This window comes from Panulirus ornatus, chromosome 5 (assembly GCF_036320965.1).
Source record: "Panulirus ornatus isolate Po-2019 chromosome 5, ASM3632096v1, whole genome shotgun sequence".
NCBI classification, from domain to species: Eukaryota; Metazoa; Arthropoda; class Malacostraca; order Decapoda; family Palinuridae; genus Panulirus; species Panulirus ornatus.
Genome location: NC_092228.1, coordinates 20,080,165 through 20,105,856, shown reverse-complemented (window position 1 = coordinate 20,105,856; position 25,692 = coordinate 20,080,165). Strand labels below are relative to the sequence as shown.

At 41.6% G+C, this 25,692-nt stretch overlaps 1 protein-coding gene across 15 annotated transcripts in view; it reads right to left on the bottom strand.

The window, feature by feature from the left end:
• Positions 1-25,692, bottom strand: part of LOC139748619 (uncharacterized) — a 448,759-nt gene that overhangs the window by 267,820 nt on the left and 155,247 nt on the right. For 3 of the 15 annotated variants that reach the window (XM_071661785.1, XM_071661781.1, XM_071661786.1), the window contains exon 2: positions 18,499-18,535. The exons of 10 other annotated variants lie outside the window; for them this stretch is intronic. The gene's annotated coding sequence lies outside the window, so the exon portion shown is untranslated. Of the gene's footprint in view, positions 1-18,493; positions 18,536-25,692 lie in introns of all 15 variants that reach the window. 2 more of the 15 variants (XM_071661787.1, XM_071661784.1) reach the window with 1 other exon arrangement.

Here is a 25,692-nt window from a genome sequence, read left to right as displayed (position 1 = left end):
CCCTCTTCTTTATGTGAATATGTTCTCCAAAAATACCAAAAGGATTTCAGAAAAAAATAAAACAACTGCTGGTGAATGAATCTGGCAAACTATGAACATCAACAGTACAGGGCTTTGAAAAATGATTAAAGCTAACTTTGTTAGGGATGAATAAATTTCTACCTGAAATTTCTGTTTGACATCACAAATAACTGAATTCTGATATTGTATTAGTCATTCTCATATCCTAGAGTGCTTTGAAAAATGATTAAAGCTAACTTTGTTATGGATGAATAAATTCATACCTGAAATTTCTGTTTGACATCACAAATAAATGAATTCTGATATTGTATTAGTCATTCTCATACCTGTCACCATTCAGACTTTCAGGCCTGGTTAACTCACTCAAATATTTCATCTGGAGAGAATTAACCCATCTAATATTTGTCTTTCACAGACAACAATACTGTTATTGTACCATGACCACAGCATACTTTTGAAATGTAATAGGCAATTAAAAGGAAAGTATATGACAACATATTTATCAAACATTCCTGCAGATCATTTGCAGCCGACTGACATTTGTTGCCTCTTCCCAATGTAAAGTCATGTGGAACAAAATGATATCACGGCAGGCAGTAATTCTACCTAATGAGTAACCATACCTAAGTTTGCTTATCCCTTAGGAAAAGGGTGAGATGCAAACTTTACACACACTGACGTTTTTTTTTGCAACTAAAATGCACATTGTTACCTTATCAATTACTTGTAGTGTATGGGAAAGGAGCTTTACACTCATGGCACCCCATTTCTTAACCATTATCTACTACTGTACAATCTTTTATATTTCTGTACACTGTACCATAACCACATCCTCCTTTGGTTTACTCCATTCATTCACTACTCTTTAGTATAATTTTACCAAGTCACTTGCTTAATCACACGTTGAATCTTTTGGTTGTTCTATCCTTACATCTCTCAATGTACTGTTCACTCTCAAAGTCATCTGTCTGTCTTAAAAACATATATGTGGCCAGCCATCCCTCACTCTTCTCTCTTCCATGGTGGGAGAATCAAGGGCCAAAGTTCTTTGTTTCTTGGCTCACTTACTTCTGGTACCATATTTGTTGCTCTACTCTAGTCCTTCTCAAAATGGGTTGAGGGGTACACAAAATTGTCACAGAGTTCTGTTCTGTGACCTTTACTCATCTTGATTGAGGTTAATGATTTTCCAAATGATTTGCCAGAAGGTATTAGCCCCAACCTGAATAGGTTTAGCTCTTTCTCTTGCTTCTTTTTAGGTGCAGTAACCAACCTTGAGAAGCACATTCTAATTTTGGCCTTATGCATGATGCGAACAGCTTGTTGAATATCTCGTTATCTGCAATTCTAGTTGCTAGAGACTGTTCATCTCCTTAACTATTTCCCCCCAAATCTTAGTTATGACTGGCAGCATGTTGGAGACATGTCTACTTCCATGTCTGTCAACAGACTCCTGCAGCTCTTTTCCTGCTATGTGACATTTATATCAAGGACTTTTTTCACTATGACTCATCCTCCTTACTTAACATCTGCTTATACTGAACTTTATCAACCATGTATCAGATCATCTCCAAAGTCTGCCAAGGTTTCTTTGTATTTTGATGCAATCTTCCAAGCTTTTCAATTCTCTCATCACCTTTGTATCACCTGCAAACACATTCAGGTACTAGTCAATACCTTCTGGTAAGTCATTCACAAAAGTCAAGATGACTAATGGTCCTATAACAGAACACTACAGCATTCTCATGGTGACCTAAACCCACTTTAAAAGGACTCCTTTGATATGAGTCCTCTGTTCCCCTTCACACAGATAAAACTCAGTCCATCAAAGGAGTCCCACTCATTCCTTCCTGGTGATCCAGCTTCCTACATCAGCCTCCCATGTCATACTCAGTCAAATTCTTTCTACCAGTCCAACTCTCTCTTTTGTCCAATACTGAACCCACTCTCTTGTAGAAATCCTAAGCAATAAGTCATTCATTTGCTCTCTGACTATCTTTTCCAGTACCTCACATACCAAAATCATCAAGGCAACCAGTTTGTAGCTCAAAGCAGTTTCCCCAGACTCTTTTCCTAACAGCTGCCGTTTTCAATCTCTTGCCACTTTACCTTTCTCCAGCATCATCTTGAACAGTATTTCAAGAGATACATCTACATAGGTATCTGCAAAAATCTTGCATGTGGAATTTCACAGTGGTCAAAACCTTTTATGCTTTAATACTTTAATGTTTTTTATAAACACCTCAAAGCTTTCAACGACCTCCTCCCTATTCCATCTCATCGATTACATGGCTGATGGTGTTTTCTACTCAAAAAAAAAAAAAAAAATTCTGAACAATTCATTAAGCACTTTACATATCCTTACACCATCCTCTACACTCTTCCCTCTGAATCAGTATGCCTAATTAGCAGCTCTTTAACAGATGATAACCCTGATGAATTTATGGATTTGTCCATACTAGTATAATCTATCTTACTCCTCTTTTCTCATCCCACTATACTTGTTCCTTGCTTTTTTCAACCTCACAAATGCTGGCTGACTACAGTTCTGCCTATATCTTTGCTAAAGCACACCTCAAAGCTCCTTAGCTTTTTGACATCTTTTAATGACCCATTACTTGCTCTTTCTTAACCTTCCCTCAATATTTGAGGCTAGAGATACACACATTCCTTCTCCAATGTAAAGTTCACAAAGGCTTTTTGCTACAATATTCAGGTTCCTGCCAAGTAAATGCTATTCCCTAATTTATATTACCCTTAAAGATGTATATGTTAGCCAGGATGACAACAAAAATGTGATTGCTAAAAACTGTCATGAAAAAGATCACTCTGTAGACCTTAACAACTAAGTAACATTATACCCCTCCTCTGATTATGCTACCCGTAACATCACTAAATCTGTCTTAATTGCTAATACAAAGAACTTTCATTTGTCTCAATGTAACTTTAAAGCACATCCTATCATCAACCAAATCATTATGAAAGAATTATCAAAAAACAATGAAAGAATTACCAAGAAACAATAAGAAAAATAGTAAAACACATCTCATTACCTAGGCCAGCCAGCCAGGCATATTGTCTGCGCAAAACACGTTGTGATGCATGTATACAAAAGTCACATTAAATAAAATTATATGAATTCTATGAGTTGCAATTTCACCTTCATAAATGTTTTCACTAACAACTGTAGTCAACATAATATATATGTAAATACATATAAATACATGTACAAAGGCAATAGGGATAAAAGTGAGTGCTCAAATTAAAGAGGTATAAGTTTGTTGAGTATTCCTGGGAAATTATATGAGAGGGTGTTGATTGAGAGACTGAAGGCATGTACAGAGCATCAGATTGGGGAAGAGCAGTGTGGTTTCAGAAGTGGTAGAGGATGTGTGGCTCAGGTGTTTGCTTTGAAGAATGTATGTGAGAAATACTTAGAAAAGCAAATGGATTTGTATGTAGCATTTATGGATCTGGAGAAGGCATATGATAAGAGTTGACAGAGATGCTCTGTGGAAGGTATTAAGAATTTATGGTGTGGGAGGCAAGTTGTTAGAAGCAGTGAAAAGTTTTTATCGAGGATGTAAGGCATGTGTACATGTAGGAAGAGAGGAAAGTGATTGGTTCTCAGTGAATGTAGGTTTGCGACAGGGGTGTGTGATGTCTCCATGATTGTTTAATTTGTTTATGGATGGGGTTGTTAGGGAGGTGAATGCAAGAGTTTTGGAAAGAGGGGCAAGTATGCAGTCTGTTGTGGATGAGAGAGCTTAGGAGGTGAGTCAGTTGTTTTCACTGATGATACAGAGCTGGTGGCTGATTCATGTGAGAAACTGCAAAGCTGGAGACTAATTTTGGTAAAGTGAGTGAAAGAAGAAAGTTTCTCACCTGAATCAGCAACAAGCGCTGCATCACATGTGAACAACAACCGACTCGCTTCCTAAGCCCTGTCATCAACAACAAACAGCATACTTGCCCCTATCTCCAAAATTCTTACATTCACCTCATCAACCACCCCATCCATAAAGAAATAACAATGGAGACATCAAGCACCCCTGCTGCAAACCTACATTCAATGGGCACCAATCACTTACCTCTCTTCCTACTCATGCACATGCCTTACATCACTGATAAAAACTTTCCACTGCTTCTAGAAACTTACCTCCCACACCATATACTCTTAATACCTTCCACAAAGCATCTCTATCAACCCTATCATATGCCTTCTCCAGATCCATAAATGCTACATAATAAGCAATCTGTTTTTCTAAGTGTTTCTCAAATACATTCTTAAAAGCAAACACCAGATCCACACATCCACTAACACTTCTGAAACCACACTGCTCTTCTCCAATCTGCTGCGCAGTACATGCCTCTACCCTCTCAATCAATACCCTCCGATATAATTTCCCACACACACACACACACACACACATTATATTTTTTTTTGCTGTCTCCCGCGTTTGCGAGGTAGCGCAAGGAAACAGACGAAAGAAATGGCCCAACCAACCCCCATACACATGCCTTGATTCAATCCAATGACAGCACGTCAACCCCGGTATACCACATCGCTCCAATTCATTCTATTCTTTGCCCTCCTTTCACCCTCCTGCATGTTCAGGCCCCGATCACACAAAATCTCTTTCACTCCATCTTTCCACCTCCAATTTGGTCTCCCTCTTCTCCTCGTTCCCTCCACCTCCAACACATATATCCTCTTGGTCAATCTTTCCTCACTCATTCTCTCCATGTGACCAAACCATTTCAAAACACCCTCTTCTGCTCTCTCAACCACGCTCTTTTTATTTCCACACATCTCTCTTACCCTTACGTTACTTACTCGATCAAACCACCTCACACCACACATTGTCCTCAAACATCTCATTTCCAGCACATCCATCCTCCTGCGCACAACTCTATCCATAGTCCACGCCTCGCAACCATACAACATTGTTGGAACCACTATTCCTTCAAACATACATATTTTTGCTTTCCGAGATAATGTTCTCGACTTCAACACATTCTTCAAGGATCCCAGAATTTTCGCCCCCTCCCCCACCCTATGGTCCACTTCCGCTTCCATGGTTCCATCCGCTGCCAGATCCACTCCCAGATATCTAAAACACTTTACTTCCTCCAGTTTTTCTCCATTCAAACTTACCTCCCAATTGACTTGACCCTCAACCCTACTGTATCTAATTACCTTGCTCTTATTCACATTTACTCTTAACTTTCTTCTTTCACACACTTTACCAAACTCAGTCACCAGCTTCTGCAGTTTCTCACATGAATCAGCCACCAGCGTTGTATCATCAGCGAACAACAACTGACTCACTTCCCAAGCTCTCTCATCCACAACAGACTTCATACTTGCCCCTCTTTCCAAAACTCTTGCATTCACCTCCCTAACAACCCCATCCATAAACAAATCAAACAACCATGGAGACATCACACACCCCTGCCGCAAACCTACATTCACTGAGAACCAATCACTTTCCTCTCTTCCTACACGTACACATGCCTTACATCCTCGATAAAAACTTTTCACTGCTTCTAACAACTTGCCTCCCACGCCATATATTCTTAATACCTTCCACAGAGCATCTCTATCAACTCTATCATATGCCTTCTCCAGATCCATAAATGCTACATACAAATCCATTTGCTCTTCTAATTATTTCTCACATACATTCTTCAAAGCAAACACCTGATCCACACATACTCTACCACTTCTGAAACCACACTGCTCTTCCCCAATCTGATGCTCTGTACATGCCTTCACCCTCTAAATCAATACCCTCCCATATAATTGACCAGGTGAAGATTTGTATGGGTTTTCAGAAAAGAAGAGTGAATGTTGGGGTGAAGAGGGTGGTGAGAGTAAGTGAGCTTGGGAAGGAGACTTGTGTGAGGAAGTACCAGGAGAGACTGAGTATAGAATGGAAAAAGGTGAGAACAATGGAAGTAAGGGGAGTGGGGGAGGAATGGGATGTATTTAGGGAATCAGTGATGGATTGCGCAAAAGATGCTTGTGGCATGAGAAGAGTGGGAGGTGGGTTGGTTAGAAAGGGTAGTGAGTGGTGGGATGAAGAAGTAAGATTATTAGTGAAAGAGAAGAGAGAGGCATTTGGACGATTTTTGCAGGGAAAAAATGCAATTGAGTGGGAGATGTATAAAAGAAAGAGACAGGAGGTCAAGAGAAAGGTGCAAGAGGTGAAAAAGAGGGCAAATGAGATTTGGGGTGAGAGAGTATCATTAAATTTTAGGGAAAATAAAAAGATGTTCTGGAAGGAGGTAAATAAAGTGTGTAAGACAAGGGAGCAAATGGGAACTTCAGTGAAGGGCACAAATGGGGAGGTGATAACAAGTAGTGGTGATGTGAGAAGGAGATGGAGTGAGTATTTTGAAGGTTTGTTGAATGTGTTTGATGATAGAGTGGCAGATATATGGTGTTTTGGTCGAGGTGGTGTGCAAAGTGAGAGGGTTAGGGAAAATGCGGAAGATGAAAGCCGGCAAGGCAGCAGTTTTGGATGGTATTGCAGTGGAATTTATTGAAAAAGGGGGTGACTGTATTATTGACTGGTTGGTAAGGTTATTTAATGTATGTATGACTCATGGTGAGGTGCCTGAGGATTGGCGGAATGCGTGCACAGTGCCATTGTACAAAGGCAAAGGGGATAAGAGTGAGTGCTCAAATTACAGAGGTATAAGTTTGTTGAGTATTCCTGGTAACTTATATGGGAGGGTATTGATTGAGAGGGTGAAGGCATGTACAGAGCATCAGATTGGGGAAGAGCAGTGTGGTTTCAAAAGTGGTAGTGGATGTGTGGATCAGGTGTTTGCTTTGAAGAATGTATGTGAGAAATACTTAGAAAAGCAAATGGATTTGTACGTAGCATTTACGGATCTGGAGAAGGCATATGATAAGAGTTGATAGAGATGCTCTGTGGAAGGTATTAAGAATATATGGTGTGGGAGGCAAGTTGTTAGAAGCAGTGAAAAGTTTTTATCGAGGATATAAGGCATGTGTACGTGCAGGAAGAGAGGAAAGTGATTGGTTCTCAGTGAATGTAGGTTTGCGGCAGGGGTGTGTGATGTCTCCATGGTTGTTTAATTTGTTTATGGATGGGGTTGTTGGGAGGTGAATGCAAGTTTTGGAAAGAGGGGCAAGTATGAAGTTTGTTGGGGATGAGAGAGCTTGGGAAGTGAGTCAGTTGTTGTTCGCTGATGATACAGCGCTGGTGGCTGATTCATGTGAAAAACTGCAGGAGCTGGTGACTGAGTTTAGTAAAGTGTGTGAAAGAAGAAAGTTAAGAGTAAATGTGAATAAGAGCAAGGTTATTAGGTACAGAAGGGTTGAGCGTCAAGTGAATTGGGAGGTAAGTGTGAATGGAGAAAAAATGGAGGAAGTAAAGTGTTTTAGATATCTGGGAGTGGATCTGGCAGCGGATGGAACTATGGAAGTGGAAGTGGATCATGGGGTGGGGGAGGGGGCGAAAATCCTGGGAGCCTTGAAGAATGTGTGGAAGTCGAGAACATTATCTCGGAAAGCAAAAATGGGTATGTGTGAAGGAATAGTGGTTCCAACAATGTTGTATGGTTGCGAGGCGTGGGCTATGGATAGAGTTGTGCGCAGGAGGATGGATGTGCTGGAAATGAGATGTTTGAGGACAATGTGTGGTGTGAGGTGGTTTGATCGAGTTAGTAATGTAAGGGTAAGAGAGATGTGTGGAAATAAAAAGAGCGTGGTTGAGAGAGCAGAAGAGGGTGTTTTGAAATGGTTTGGGCACATGGAGAGAATGAGTAAGGAAAGATTGACCAAGAGGATATATGTGTCGGAGGTGGAGGGAACGAGGAGAAGTGGGAGACCAAATTGGAGGTGGAAAGATGGAGTAAAAAAGATTTTGTGTGATCGGAGCCTGAACATGCAGGAGGGTGAAAGGAGGGCAAGGAATAGTGTGAATTGGATCGATGTGGTATACCGGGGTTGACGTGCTGTCAGTGGATTGAATCAGGGCATGTGAAGCGTCTGGGGTGAACCATGGAAAGCTGTGTAGGTATGTATATTTGCGTGTGTGGACGTATGTATATACATGTGTATGGGGGTGGGTTGGGCCATTTCTTTCGTCTGTTTCCTTGCGCTACCTCGCAAACGCTGGAGACAGCGACAAAGCAAAAAAGAAAGAAATATATATATAAATATATATTCCTATGAGTCCACAGGGAAAATGAAACACTAAAAAAGCCCAAGTGCACTTTCGTGTAATAACCACACCATCAGGGGAGACACAAGTGAGAAATATAACAGTCAGTTGATATACATCGAGGAGACGAAGGCGTCCTAGCTTCATCTCTTTGATGTATATCAACTGACTGTTATATTTCTCTCTTGTGTCTCCCTGATGAAGTGATTATTACACGAAAGTGCACTTGGGAACTTTACGTGTTTCATTTTCCCCGTGGACTCATAGAAATATCTTGATCACGCGCAAAATTGTGATCCTTTCCCAATGGGGAGGTGATAACAAGTTGTGGTGATGTGAGAAGGAGATGGAGTGAGTATTTTGAAGGTTTGTTGAATGTGTTTGATGATAGAGCGGCAGATATAGGGTGTTTTGGTCGAGGTGGTGTGCAAAGTGAGAGGGTTAGGGAAAATGATTTGGTAAACGAAGAAGAGGTAGTAAAAGCTTTGCGGAAGATAAAAGCTGGCAAGGCAGCGGGTTTGGATAGTAATGCAGTGGAATTTATTAAAAATGAGGGTGACTGTATTGTTGACTGGTTGGTAAGGTTATTTAATGTATGTATGACTCATGGTGAGGTGCCTGAGGATTGGCGGAATGCTTGCATAGTGCCATTGTACAAAGGCAAAGCAGATAAAAGTGAGTGCTCAAATTACAGAGGTATAAGTTTGTTGAGTATTCCTGGTAAATTATATGAGAGGGTATTGATTGAGAGGGTGAAGGCATGTACAGAGCATCAGATTGGGGAAGAGCAGTGTGGTTTCAGAAGTGGTGGAGGATGTGTGAATCAGGTGTTTGCTTTGAAGAATGTATGTGAGAAATACTTAAAAAAGCAAATGGATTTGTATGTAGCATTTATGGCACTGGAGAAGGCATATGATAAAAGTTGATAGAGATGCTCTGTGGAAGGTATAAAGAATATATGGTGTGGAAGGCAAGTTGTTAGAAGCAGTGAAAAGCTTTTATCGAGGATGTAAGGCATGTGTACGAGTTGGAAGAGAGGAAAGTGATTGATTCTCAGTGAATTTAGCTTTGCGGCAGGGGTGTGTGATGTCTCCATGGTTGTTTAATTTGTTTATGGATGGGGTTGTTAGGGAGGTGAATGCAAGAGTATTGGAAAGAGGGGCAAGTGTGCAGTCTGTGGTGGATGAGAGAGCTTGGGAAGCAAGTCACTTGTTGTTCACTAATGATACAGTACTGGTGGCTGATTCAGGTGAGAAACTGCAGAAGCTGGTGACCGAGTTTGGTAAAGTGTGTGAAAGAAGAAAGCTGAGAGTAAATGTTAATAAGAGCAAGGTTATTAGGTACAGTAGGGTTGAGGGACAAGTCACCTGGGAGGTAAGTTTGAATGGAGAAAAACTGGAGGAAGTGAAGTGTTTTAGATATCTGGGAGTGGATTTGGCAGTGGATGGAACCATGGAAGCGGAGGTTAATCATAGGGTGGGGAAGGGGGCGAAAGTTCTGAGAGCGCTGAAGAAATGTGTGGAAGGCGAGAACCTTATCTCGGAAAGCAAAAATAGGTATGTCTGAAGGAATTGTGGTTCCAACAATGTTATATGGTTGCTAGGCATGGCTGGCCTATAGATAGAGTTGTGCGCAGGAGGGTGGATGTGCTGGAAATGGGATGTTTGAGGACAATATGTGTGAGGTGGTTCGATCGAATAAGTAATGATAGGGTAAGAGAGATGTGTGGTAATAAAAATAGTGTGGTTGAGAGAGCAGAAGAGGGTGTTTTGAAATGGTTTGGTCACATGGAGAGAATGAGTGAGGAAAGATTGACAAAGAGGATATATGTGTCAGAGGTAGAGGGAATGAGGAGAAATGGGAGACCAAATTGGAGGTGGAAAGATGGAGTGAAAAGTGTGCAAGGAATAGAGTGAATTGGAATGATGTGATATACTGGGGTCGACGTGCTGTCAATAGATTGAACCAGGGCATGTGAAGCGTCTGGGGTAAACCATGGAAAGTTTTGTGGGGCCTGGACGTAGAAAAGGAGCTGTGGTTTCAATGCATTATACATGACAGGTAGAGACTGATTGTGAATGAATGTGGCCTTTGTTGTCTTCCCCTAGTGTTACAAACATGTGTGCGTGTGCCGACATGTTTGTGTATATAACCTGTGTGTGCGTGTGCCAACATGTTCGTGTATTTAATGTGTGTGTGTGTCATTGTGTATGGTGGTGTAATCCTGTTTTGAAGCCAGATGGCGATTTGTCTTTGAGCACCTGGACTGTTACCAGATGCGAGAGATTGTCAATCAACTATGGGATATGTCTTCGCTGCTGTCGTAAACAAGAGGACAAAGGAGGTTGGACTACGCACAATGTGCGACCGACTATAGGATACTCCAACCAATCAAAAGTGCTCTTAGTCCCATAGCTAATTATGGGTAGCGTTGTATCAGCAGGGCGGACGCTCGTCTTTACTTGTAATATATACCCATCACACCCGCTGAGATTTGATTTCACTCTCTTTAGCCCAGTGAGCCTGTTACCCGAGTGCAGTGCGATACAGACCCTACATTGTTTTGCCTCTGTCATTAGAGTTGAACTTCTCATAGAAGGGTCTAAGTGTAATGTTATCGTAGAATTTGTCATAAAGGAAAGAGATCTGGTTTGAAATCTTACCTGGAATGTTAACTCATGTTCAATGTTAAACTCATGTTCACTGTTAATGTAAATGAGTTGTGCCTTTAGTGTGTTTATCTTTGTACATTTCAATTCCTTTCATTATAAGAGGTTGTGATACTGGTCTTTGATTTAATTCCCTAACTTTCAGATAGTGTTACCCTGTGTTGTAAAACATAATAAATCTAACGTCCTTGCAAGACAAGGATCAGTACAGTATTTGTAACATATATATATGTTACTGGCGACCTTGCCCGAATAAGTATTGTTCATAACACTAGCGCCAACTCACACACACGCGGGGGGAGGGGGGTTTTCATTTCATGTGTGGTGGGGTGGTGACGGAATACATACTGTGTGTGAGAGAGTAGAAGAGGGATTTTTGAAATGGTTTGGTCACATGGAGAGAATGAGTGAGGAAAGATTGACCAAGAGTATATATGTGTCAGAGGTGGAGGGAACGAGGAGAAGTGGGAGACCAAATTGAAGGTGGAAAGATGGAGTGAAAAAGATTTTCAGAGATCGGGGCCTGAACATGCAGGAGGGTGAAAGGCGTGCAAGGAATAGAGTGAATTGGAACGATGTGGTATACCGGAGTCGACGTTTTGTCAATGGATTGAACCAGGGCATGTGAAGCGTCTGGGGTAAACCATGGAAAGTTGTGTGGGGCCTGGATGTGAACGAATGCGGCCTTTGTTGTCTTTTCCTAGCGCTACCTCGCACACATGAGGGGGGAGGGGGTTGTCATTCCATGTGTGGCGAGGTGGCAATGGGAATAAATAAAGGCAGACAGTATGAATCATGTACATGTGTATATATGTATGTCTGTGTGTGTATATATAGTATACATTGAGATGTATAGGTATGTATATTTGTGTGTGTGGACGTGTATGTATGTACATGTGTATGTGGGTGGGTTGGGCCATTCTTTCATCTGTTTCCTTGCGCTACCTCGTTAACATGGGAGACATCGACAAAGCAAAATAAAAATATATAAAAAAAATTATTATATATTCTATTTATTTTGCTTTGTCGCTGTCTCCCGCATTTGCGAGGTAGCGCAAGGAAACAGACAAAAGAAATGGCCCAACTCACCCCATACACATGTATATACATACACGTCCACACACACAAATACACATACCTATACATCTCAATGTACACATATATATACACACACAGACACATACATATATACCCATGCACACAATTCACACTGTCTGCCTTTATTCATTCCCATCACCACCTCACCACACATGGAATACCATCCCCCTCCCCCCTCATGTGTGGGAGGTAGCGCTAGGAAAACACAACAAAGGCCCCATTCGTTCACACTCAGTCTCTAGCTGTCATGCAATAATGCCCGAAACCACAGCTCCCTTTCCACATCCAGGCCCCACACAACTTTCCATGGTTTACCCCAGACGCTTCACATGCCCTGATTCAATCCACTGACAGCACGTCAACCCCGGTATACCACAGCGATCCAATTCACTCTATTCCTTGCCCGCCTTTCACCCTCCTGCATGTTCAGGCCCCAATCACTCAAAATCTTTTTCACTCCATCTTTCCACCTCCAATTTGGTCTCCCACTTCTCCTCGTTCCCTCCACCTCCGACACATATATCCTCTTGGTCAACCTTTCCTCACTCATTCTCTCCATGTGCCCAAACCATTTCAAAACACCCTCTTCTGCTCTCTCAACCACGCTCTCTTTATTTCTACACATCTCTCTTACCCTTACATTACTTACTCGATTAAACCACCTCACACCACACATTGTCCTCAAACATCTCATTTCCAGCACATCCACCCTCCTCCGCACAACTCTATCCATAGCCCACGCCCCGCAACCATACAACATTGTTGGAACCACCATTCCTTCAAACATACCTGTTTTTGCTTTCCGAGATAATGTTCTCGACTTCCACACATTCTTCAAGGCTCCCAGGATTTTCGCCCCCTCCCCCCCTATGATTCACTTCCGCTTCCATGGTTCCATCCGCTGCCAGATCCACTCCCAGATATCTAAAACACTTTACTTCCTCCAGTTTTTCTCCATTCAAACCTACCTCCCAATTGACTTGCAACCCTACTGTACCTAATAACCTTGCTCTTATTCACGTTTACTCTTAACTTTCTTCTTTCACACACTTTACCAAACTCAGTCACCAGCTTCTGCAGTTTCTCACATGAATCAGCCACCAGCGTTGTATCAGCGAACAACAACTGACTCACTTCCTAAGCTCTCTCATCCACAACAGACTTCATACTTGCCCCTCTTTCCACAACTCTTGCATTCACCTTCCTAACAACCCCATCCACAGACAAATTAAACAACCATGGAGACATCACACACCCCTGCCGCAAACCTACATTCACTGAGAACCAATCACTTTCCTCTCTTCCTACACGTACACATGCCTTACATCCTCGATAAAAACTTTTCACTGCTTCTAACAACTTGCCTCCCACACCATATATTCTTAATACCTTCCACAGAGCATCTCTATCAACTCTATCATATGCCTTCTCCAGATCCATAAATGCTACATACAAATCCATTTGCTTTTCTAAGTATTTCTCACATACATTCTTCAAAGCAAACACCTGATCCACACATCCTCTACCACTTCTGAAACCACACTGCTCTTCCCCAATCTGATGCTCTGTACATGCCTTCACCCTCTCAATCAATACCCTCCCATATAATTTACCAGGAATACTCAACAAACTTATACCTATATATATATATATATATATATATATATATATATATTTTAAGATATATAGGTATGTATATGTGCGTGTGTGGACATGTATGTATATACATGTGTATGTGGGTGGGTTGGGCCATTCTTTCATGTTTCCTTGCGCTACTTCGCTAACGCAGGAGACAGCGACAAAATATAATAAATAAGTGAGCTTGGGAAGGAGACTTGTGTGAGGAAGTACTGGGAGGGACTGAATACAGAATGGAAAAAGGTGACAACAAAGGACATATGGGGAGTCGGGGAGGAATGGGATGTATTTAGGGAAGCAGTGATGGCTTGTGCAAAAGATGCTTGTGGCATGAGAAGCGTGGGAGTTGGGCAGATTTGAAAGGGTAGTGACTGGTGGGATGAAGAAGCAAGATTATTAGTGAAAGAGAAAGAGAGGCAGTTGGTTGATTTTTGCAGGGAAATAATGCAAATGAGTGGGAGATGTATAAAAGAAAGAGGCAGGAGGTCAAGAGAAAGGTACAAGAGGTGAAAAAGAGGGCAAATGAGAGTTAGGGTGAGAGAGTATCGTTAAATTTTAGGGAGAATAAAAAGATGTTTTGGAAGGAGGTAAAGTGCGTAAGACAAGGGAACAAATGGGCACTTCAGTGAAGGGGGATAATGGGGAGGTGATAACAAGTAGTGGTGATGTGAAGAGATGGAGTGAGTATCTTGAAGGTTTGCTGAATGTGTTTGATGATAGAGTGGTAGATATAGGGTGTTTTGGTCGAGGTGGTGTGCAAAGTGAGAGGGTTAGGGAAAATGACTTGGTAAACAGAGGAGAGGTAGTAAAAGCTTTGCGGAAGATGAAAGCTGGCAAGGCAGCGGGTTTGGATGGTATTGCAGTGGAATTTATTAAAAAAAGAGAGTGACTGTATTGTTGACTGGTTGGTAAGGTTATTCAATGTATGTATGACTCATGGTGAGGTGCCTGAGGATTGGAGGAATGCTTGCATAGTGACAATGTACAAGGGCAAAGGGGATAAAAGTGAGTGCTCAAAGTACAGAGGTATAAGTTTGTTAAGTATTCCTGGGAAATTATATGGGAGGGTATTGATTGCGAGGGTGAAGGCATGAACAGAGCATCAGATTGGGGAAGAGCAGTGTGGTTTCAGAAGTGGTAGAGGATATTTGGATCAGGTGTTTGCTTTGAAGAATGTGAGAAATGCTTAGAAAAGCAATGGATTTGTATGTAGCATTTATGGATCTGGAGAAGGTATATGCTAAAAGTTGATAGAGATGCTCTGCGGAAGGTATTAAGAATATATGGTGTGGGAGGCAAGTTATTAGAAGCAGTGAAAAGTTTTTATCGAGGATGTAAAGTTTGTGTACGTGTAAGAAGAGAGGAAAGTGATTGGTTCTCAGTGAATGCTGGTTTTGCGGCAGGGGTGTGTGATGCCTCCATGGTTGTTTAATTTGTTTATGGATGGGGTTGTTAGGGAGGAGAATGCAAGAGTTTTGGAAAAAGGGGCAAGTATGCAGTCTGTTGTGGATGAGAGAGCTTGGGAAGTGAGTCACCTGTTGTTCGCTGATGATACAACGCTGGTGGCTGATTCATGTGAGAAACTGCAGAAGCTGGTGGCTGAGTTCAGTAAAGTGTGTGAGAGAAGAAAGCTGAAAGTAAATGTGAATAAGAGCAAGGTTATTAGGTACAGTAGGGTTGAGGGGCAAGTAAATTGGGAGGTAAGTTTGAATGGAGAAATACTGGAGGAAGTGAAGTGTTTTAGATATCTGGGAGTGGATTTGGCAGCAGATGGAACCATGGAAGCGGAAGTGAATCATAGGGTGGGGAGTGGGCAAAAGTTCTGGGAGCGTTGAAAAATCTGCGGAAGGCGAAAACCTTATCTCAGAGAGCAAAAATGGGTATGTTTGAAGGAATAGTGGTTCCAACAATGTTATATGGTTGCGTGGCCTGGGCTATAGATAGAGTTGTGCGCAGGAGGGTGGATATGCTGGAAATGAGATGTCTGAGGACAATATGTGGTGTGAGGTGGTTTGATCGAGTAAGTAATAATAGGGTATGAGAGATGTGTGGTAATAAAAAGAGTGTGGTTAAGAGAGCAGAAGAGGGTGTTTTGAAATGGTTTGGTCACATGGAAAGAATGAGTGAGGAAAGATTGACCAAGAGGATATATGTGTCAGAGGTGGAGGGAACGAGGAGAAGTGGGAGACCAAATTAGAGGTGGAAAGATGGAGTGAAAAAGATTTTGAGTGATCGGGGCCTGAACTTGCAGGAGGGTGAAAGGCGTGCAAGGAATAGAGTGAATTGGAACGATGTGGTATACCGGGGTCGACGTGCTATCAATGGATTGAACCAGGGCATGTGAAGCATCTGAGGTAAACCATGGAAAATTCTGTGGGGCCTGGATGTGGTAAGGGAGCTATGGTTCTGGTGCATTATTACATGACAGGTAGACACTGAGTGTGGACGAATGTGGTCTTTGTTGTCTTTTCCTAGTGCTACCTTGAGCACATGCGGGGGGAGGGGGTTGTTATTTCATGTGTTATTTCATATGTACATGTGTATAGATGTATATGCCTGTGTGTATATATATGTATACGTTGAGATGTACAGGTATGTATATTTGTGTGTGTGGACATGTATGTATATACATGTGTATGTGGGTGGGTTGGGCCATTCTTTCATCTGTTTCCTTACGCTACCTCGCTAACGCGGGAGACAGCAAAAAAGGAAAATAAATATAAAAATAGTGTATATATTTATCTATTTATCTATCATACTTATTCGCTGTCTCCTGCATCAATGAAGTAGCTCAAGGAAACAGATGAAAGAATGTCCCAACCCACCCACATACACACATATATACATAAACGCCCATACACACACATATATACATACCTACACATTTTACTGTATATCTACATATACATACATAGACATATATAAACATGTACATATTCACACTTGTTGCCTTCATACATTCCTGTCGCCACCCTGCCACACATAAAATAGCACCCCACCCACACGCGCGTGCAAGGTAGCGCTAAGAAAGACAAAAAAAAAGGCCAAATTTGTTCACACTCAGTCCCTAACAGTCATGTATAATGCACCGAAACCACAGCTCCCTTTCCACATCCAAACCCCACAAAAATATTCGTGGTTTACCCAATATGCTTCACATGCCCTAGTTTAATCCATTGACAGCACATCCACCCCGGTATACCACATTGTTCTAATTTACTCTATTCCTTGTACGCCTTTCATCCTCCTGTGTGTTTAGGCCCCGATCACTCAAAATCTTTTTCACTCCATCCTTCCACCTCCAATTTGGTCTCTTGCTTCTCCTTCTTCCCTCCACCTCTGACACATACATCCTCTTTGTCAATCTTTTCTCACTCATCCTCTCCATGCATCCAAACCATTTCAACACACCCTCTTCTGCTCTCCAAACCACACTCTTTCAATTGCCACATATCTCTTACCCTTTCATTACTTACTCAATCAAACCACCTCACACCACATATTGTCCTCAAACATTTCATTTCCAACACATACACCCTCCTCCGCACAACCCTATCTACAGCCCATGCACTGCACCCATATAACATTGTTGAAACCACTATTCCTTCAAACTTACCCATTTTTGCTCTCCGAGATAGAGTTCTCGCCTTACACACATTCTTCAACACTTCCAGAACCTTCACTCCTTCCCTCACCCTGTGATCCACTTCCGCTTCCATGGTTCCATCCACTGCTAAATCCACTCCCAGATATCAAAAACACTTAACTTCTTTCAATTTTTCTCCACTCAAACTTACCTCCCAATTAAATTGTCTCTCAACCCTACTGAACCTAATTACCTTGCTCCTATTCACATTTACTCTGAACTTTCTTCTTTCACACACTTTTCCAAACTCAGTCAACAACCTCTGCAGTTTCTCACCCGAATCAGCCACCAGTGACGTATCATCAGCGAACAAGAACTGGACATGAGCAAATGAAGCTATTGCAGTCAGGTGCGAAATGGTGGGGGCTCATCACATCATTGACAGCTACTTTATTTTTCCATGCGAGTCTTAAACAATGAACAACTCCACACCAAAAATAACAAGGTGCTAAAAACTAATCAATCATGTATAGGCAAGAATGTACCCTCCATCATACTTCAAAGATTATACACAGCCCGCTGAAGTTGGGAGAGTGCATGCTCTAATCTTTAAAATCAACAGTAAACCCTCAAATCACTTAACCTATCTCTCATCCTCCAAAACACCAACAAATTTTCAACTAACATGGAACCAAAATTCAGAGAAAGTTCTGACACTTAAAACATTGAAATCTTTATCTAGATAAAACCTAAAAATACCAAATGAACTGTGGAAAACTTGTTCAATATCCAGAAAAGTCTACTTATCTGTACATCATAAACAGTCTTTTATGATGCCTTGTTGATATAAGAACAAATCTTAAATTCTCAAAATAAAACCCATAACATCTAATTAACTAAAGAGATATACAAAAATGCCTCATTATATTGTTCAGACCATTAATTGAGGATGCACTGATTTCTTCATTACTTAAAAGACCATGTCTGCATTTAATATGAGCAACAAACGACCAGTTTCACTCATGGAATTCTAGTTAATTTTCATAAGCAACTTCCATGTTCTCTGAAGTCTCACTATTTTAAAAGTACATTAGTTTGAGGGTTTACTACTTACAATTTCTCTGTATAGTATATAATTCTACTGGGTGTATGCATGATTAAAATATTCTTGAACATCCATGCTATGCTGAATGCTACACATTCTTAGTTTAAAACTTTTACAAATTGTAAGAGACAGAGATGCATCTACACATCAACTACAAAAAAATTATAATACATACTGCACCTTTAAGTAAAGCACCCTGTGTCCTGCATTTTCACCTCTGTGGATAAGAACCAAAAGACTAGTTAATCTCTTTTAAAATTTAGTCCTTAGTTAAAATCTTCGACGTATAAATCATCGGTCTACAAACTGCAATCTACTATTTCTGATGCAATGACTTTAAATCTTCATGTACCATCACTAACACTTCCCAACTCGAGTTAATAACTGAGATGGCATTACCCCAGTACCACGAGAAACATCAGTGAATCTTCTATTATCAAATACACAAAGAATTATAACCTTAATGTTAGTGAAGGTCTAGTCAAACTGGATAACTTTGTTGTTGGTAAGATTTGTAAACAATTCACCTTCTTGTCCACATAATAGGTTTATGATATGCTCGTTGTCTGTCTTGGACAATCACATGTTTACCAAATGGCGTCCTAGCTATGTTTCTTTGTTGTATATCAACTGACTTTTATTTCTCTCATGTGTCTCCCCAGATGATGTGATTATTACACGAAAGTGCACTTGGGAACTTATGTTTAATTTTCCCCGTGGACTTATATATCATTTTTATAATTTTGCTTTGTTGCTGTCTCCCGCGTTTGTGAGGTAGCGCAAGGAAACAGACGAAAGAATGGCCTAACCCACCCACATACACATGTATATACATACACGTCCACACACGCAAATATACATGCCTATACATCTCAACGTATACATATATATACACACAGACATATACATATATACACATGTACATAATTCATAGTCTGCCTTTATTCATTCCCATTGCCACACGAAATAACAACCCCCCCTCATGTGTGCGAGGTAGCGCTAGGAAAAGACAACAAAGTCCACACTCGTTCACACTCAGTCTCTAGCTGTCATGTAATAATGCACCAAAACCACAGCTCCCTTTCCACATCCACACCCCACAGAGCTTTCCATGGTTTACCCCAGACGCTTCACATGCCCTGGTTCAATCTATTGACAGCACGTCCACCTCAGTATACCACATCATTCCAATTCACTCTATTCCTTGCACGCCTTTCACCCTCCTACATGCTCAGGCCCCAATCACTCAAAATCTTTTTCACTCCATCTTTCCACCTCCAATTTGGTCTCCCACTTCTCCTCATTTCCTCCACCTCTGACACATATATCCCCTTGGTCAATCTTTCCTCACTTATTCTCTCCATGTGACCAAACCATTTCAAAACACCCTCTTCTGCTCTCTCAACCACACTCTTTTTATTACCACACCTGTCTCTTACCCTATTATTACTTACTCGATCAAACCACCTCACACCACATATTGCCCTCAAACATCTAATTTCCAGCACATCCACCCTCCTGCGCACAACTCTATCCATAGCCCATACACGTACATATACATACACAGACATACATATTTGTACATGTACATATCCATACTTGCTTGCCTTCATCCATTCCTGTTGCTACCCTGCCACACACGAAATAGCACCCCCCCTCATGCTGATAAACACTGGGAATGAAACGGCATCATGCCCAGATGATGCAAAGACCACATCGAAGTGGTACTTCCCAGGGACAGGTCATGATGTCAATGACAAAAGAAACAGGCCATGATGGTTGTACCAAGAGGCAAACAGATATAATGATAGTATCAGGGCCAAAGCCTTGATGGGAGTGTCAATAAGAGCAAGATGACTGTCAGAACTAGCCATAATGGTAGTACCAGCAGAGAGACAAGTCATAATGGTAGTGCCAGGAGTAACAAGCCACGATGGTGGTGCCAAGAGACAGGCCCTCATAATGGTACTAAAAGAAACAGACCACAAGGGTAACACCAAGAGACATGCCTGCCGAGCATTGATACACCAAGCTGTTGGTAACTGCATCCCCCACAGCCCAGTTGGTCTGATACACTTTGTAATTACTTAGTCCTGGGCACTTTCCATAGGTAGAGCCCGGAGTCTGATGATAGTGCCTGGGAACATGTCATGCTAGTACTGCCAAAAGACAGACTAGATAATGCTGGGAGTATCAGCAGAGAGATAAATACCATGATGGCTGAACCAACACACAAACAGGCCATTACGGTACTTCCATTAGACAAAATGGCAATAATATTAGTGCCAGCAGATAAACCATGATGGTACTAACAGTAAGCAAAAGAGGATGATGACAGTCCCAGGAGTACAGACTGGCCATAATGGTACTGCCATGAAAACAGAAACAATAATGGCAATACCAAAAGATAAGCAGGCCATAATGGTACTTCCTGGAGAAAAACAGGTTATGTCAATTGTGCAAGGAGAAATGCCATAATGGTAATACCAGCAAGGGACAGGTCTTGATGGTAGTACCATGAGATGGACAGGCCATGATAGTAGTGACAGGAAAGACGAGCCCTAATAGTAATGCCACGAGACAGCCAAAACACAATGGCAGTATCCAGTAGCTAGACCATGGAGATTATACCAGCAGACAGTCCACGATGGAAGTACCAGATGACAAGCCATGATGGTAGTCCTAGGAGACAGACCATGAAGGCAACACCGGCAGACACAGTACACGATGGCAGTACCAAGAGACATGGAATGATGGTTGTGCCAACAAATATCCATGACAGCTGTACCAGAAGAGACAGACCACAATGGCATTGACACAACAGACCATAATGGATATGCAACAAGACAAAACAGGTAATGATGGCATTGCCAAGCCACAAAGCCATGATGGTATTGCTAGAAGACAGAGACACCAGGATGGCAGAGACAGGAGGCAAGCCAGGTCATAATGGTGCTGCCAGGATATACACAGGCCATGAGGGGAATGCCAGGACACAGTACATAGCAGTAGGGCACTGAGATTGACCCATCAAGTTGGTAGTAACATAAGACAATCCAAGCCATGATGATACTGCCAGGAGATAGAGATCATGATGGCAGACAAGCCATAAAGGTACTTTTAGGAGATAAAAATGTCACAATGATACTGCCAGGAAACAGACACCCTGAAGGTAGTGCCAGGGGACACAACCATAATGATAAAGTCAAAAGACAGCAATGATGGTGCCACGAAAGAGGTTATGATTGAAATGCCTGGGGATAGGCCATGATCGCAGTACAAGGAGAGACAGAGTTGGTATGTATGTATGCATATGCATTTCATACATTATTGCCGCTTCATGTGTTAGCAAGATAGCACCAGCAACAGAAGAAAGACAAATCCACTCACACACAAAGATATATGTATATATGCACACACACATAAATATACCTATATACACATACATATACAAATACATGTTTACATCCATACTTGCTCGCCTTCATCCATTCCTGAAACCATCCCATCGCAAAGGAAACAGCACAAATACACGAAAAAAATCATATATTCATTCTCTTCTTTTCCCCTGTATCCAACAGCCACCCCCTGCGTCAGCAAGGCAGTGCCAGGAAACAGACGAAGAGAGGCCAAATAAACATGCTGTATTGTGTAATGCACCAAAATTACCACTCCCTATCCCCATCTAGGCCCCACATACTTTTCCATGGTTTACTATGGTCATTTCACAAGTACTGGTTCTGTCCACTCATGGCATGTTGACTCCAGTATAACAAATCATTCCAAATCACTCTTTTCTGTACATGCCCCTCACCCTCCTGCATGTTCAGGTCCCAATTGCTCAAAATCTTTTTCATCCCATCTTCCATTTCCAATCTGATCTACCGGTTCGCCTTGTCCCCTCCACTTATGACAGATATATCCTCTTTGTCAACCTTTCCTTACTCATTCCCTTCAAATGTTCAAACCATTTCAATATATATATATATATATATATATATATATATATATATATATATATATATATATATATATATATATCTTTCTTTTAAACTATTCGCCATTTCCCGCGTTAGCGAGGTAGCGCTAAGAACAGAGGACTGGGCCTTTTTTGGAATATCCTCAACTGGCCCCCCTCTGTTCCTTCTTTTGGAAAATTTAAAAAAAAAAAAAAACGAGAGGGGAGGATTTCCAGCCCCCCCGCTCCCTCCCCTTTTAGTCGCCTTCTACGACACGCAGGGAATACGTGGGAAGTTTTCTTAATCCCCTATCCCCAGGGATAATATATATATATATATATATATATATATATATATATATATATATATATATATATATTCTATTCTATTTATTTTGCTTTGTCGCTGTCTCCCGCGTTTGCGAGGTAACGCAAGGAAACAGACGAAAGAAATGGCCCAACCCACCCCCATACACATGTATATACATACACGTCCACACACGCAAATATACATACCTATACATCTCAATGTACACACATATATATACACACACAGACACATACATATATTTCCATGCACACAATTCACACTGTCTGCCCTTATTCATTCCCATTGCCACCCCGCCACACATGAAATAACAACCCCCTCCACCCGCATGTGCGCAAGGTAGCGCTAGGAAAAGACAACAAAAGCCACATTCATTCACACTCAGTCTCTAGCTGTCATGTATAATACACAGAAACCACAGCTCCCTTTCCACATCCAGGCCCCACACAACTTTCCATGGTTTACCCCAGACGCTTCACATGCCCGGGTTCAATCCATTGACAGCACGTCCACCCCAGTATACCACATCGTTCCAATTCACTCTATTCCTTGCATGCCTTTCACCCTCCTGCATGTTCAGGCCCCGATCACTCAAAATCTTTTTCACTCCATCTTCCCACCACCAATTTGGTCTCCCACTTCACCTCGTTCCCTCCACCTCTGACACACATTTCCTCAATCATTCTCTCCATGTAACCAAACCAGTTCAAAACACCCTCTTCTGCTCTCTCAACCACGCTCTTTTTATTTCCACACATCTCTCTTACCCTTACTTACTCGATCAAAGCACCTCACACCACATATTGTCCTCAAACATCTCATTTCCAGCACATCCACCCTCCTCCGCACAACTCTATCCATAGCCCACGCCTCCCAACCATATATCATTGTTGGAACCACTATTCCTTCAAACATACCTATTTTTGCTTTCCAAGATATCGTTCTCGACTTCCACACATTCTTCAACGCTCCCAGAACTTTTGCCCCATCCCCCAACCTATGATTCACTTCTGCTTCCATGGTTCCATCTGCTGCCAAATCCACTCCCAGATATCTAAAACACTTTACTTCCTCCAGTTTTTCTCCATTCAAACTTACTTCCCAATTTACTTGTCCCTAAACCCTACTGTACCTAATAACCTTGCTCTTATTCACATTTACTTTCACCTTTCTTCTTTCACACACTTTACCAAACTCAGTCACCAGCTTCTGCAGTATCTCACACATATCAGCCACCAGTGCTGTATCATCAGTGAACAACAAGTGACTCACTTCCCAAGCTCTCTCATCCACAACAGACTGCATACTTGCCACTCTTTCCAAAACTCTTGCATTCACCTACCTAACAACCCCATCCATAAACAAATTAAACAACCATGGAGACATCACACACCCCTGCCGCAAACCTACATTCACTGAGAACCAATCACTTTCTTCCTACACGTACACATGCCTTACATCCTCAATAAAAAACCTTTCACTGCTTCTAATAACTTGCCTCCCACACCATATATTCTTAATACCTTCCACAGAGCATCTCTATCAACTCTTATCATATGGCATCACCAGATCCATAAATGCTACATACAAACCCATTTGCTTTTCTAAGCATTTCTTACATACATCCTTCAAAGCAAACACCTGATCCACACATCCTCTACCACTTCTGAAACCACACTTCTCTTCCCCAATCTGATGCTCTGTTCATGCCTTCACCCTCTCAATCAATACCCTCCCATATAATTTCCCAGGAATAATCAACAAATTTATACCTCTGTAATTTGAGCACTCACTTTTATCACCTTTGCCTTTGTACAATTGGCACTAGGCAAGCAATCCGCCAATCCTCAGGCACCTCACCATGAGTAATACATACATTAAATAATCTTACCAACCAGTCAACTATACAGTCTACCCCTTTTTAATAAATTCCACAGCAATACTATCCAAACCCGCTGCCTTGCTGGCTTTCATCTTCCGCAAAGCTTTTACTACCTCTTGTCTGTTTACCAAATTATTCTCCCTAACCCTCTCACTTTGCATACCACCTCAACCAAAACACCCTATATCTGCCACTCTATCATCAAACACATTCAACAAACCTTCAAAATACTCACTCCATCGCCTTCTCACATCACCACTACTTGTTATCACCTCCCCATTGGCCCCCTTCACTGATGTTCTCATTTGTTCCCTTGTCTTACGCACTTTGTTTACCTCCTTCCAAAACATTTTTTTATTCTCCCTACAATTTAATATTACTCCCTCACCCCAACTTTCATTTGCCCTCTTTTTCACCTCTTGTACCTTTCTCTTGACCTCCTGCCTCTTTCTTCTAAACATCTCCCACTCATTTGCATTATTTCCCTGCAAAAATCGTCCAAATGCCTTTCTCTTCTCTTTCACTAATTATCTTACTTCCTCATCCCACCACTCACCACCCCTTCTAATCTGCCCACCTCCCACGCTTCTCATGCCACAAGCATCTTTTGCAGAAGCTATCATTGCTTCCCTAAATACATCCCATTCCTCCCCAATTCCCCTTATGTCCTTTGTTCTCACATTTTTCCATTTTGTACTCAGTGTCCTTGTTCTCACCTTTTTCCATTCTGTACTCAGTCTCTCCTGGTACTCCCTCAAACAAGTCTCCTTTCCAAGCTCACTCTCACCACTCTCTTCATGCCAACATTCTCCCTTCTTTTCTGAAAACCTCTACAAATCTTCACTTTTGCCTCCACAAGATTATGATCAGGCATCCCTCCAGTTGCACCTCTCAGCACAGTAACACCCAAAAGTCTCTTTTGTGCACCTATCAATTAACACGTAATCCAATAACACTCTCTGGCCATCTTTCCTACTTACTTATGTACATCTCGCTTTTTAAACCAGGTATTCCCAATCACCAGTTCTTTTTCAACATATAAATCTACAAGCTCTTCACCATTTACATTTACAACACTGAACACCCCATGTACATCAATCATTCCCCTAACTGCCACATTACTCACCTTTGCATTCGAATCACCCATCACTGTAACCCGGTCTTGTGCATCAAAACTACTAACACACTCACTCAGCTGCTCCCAAA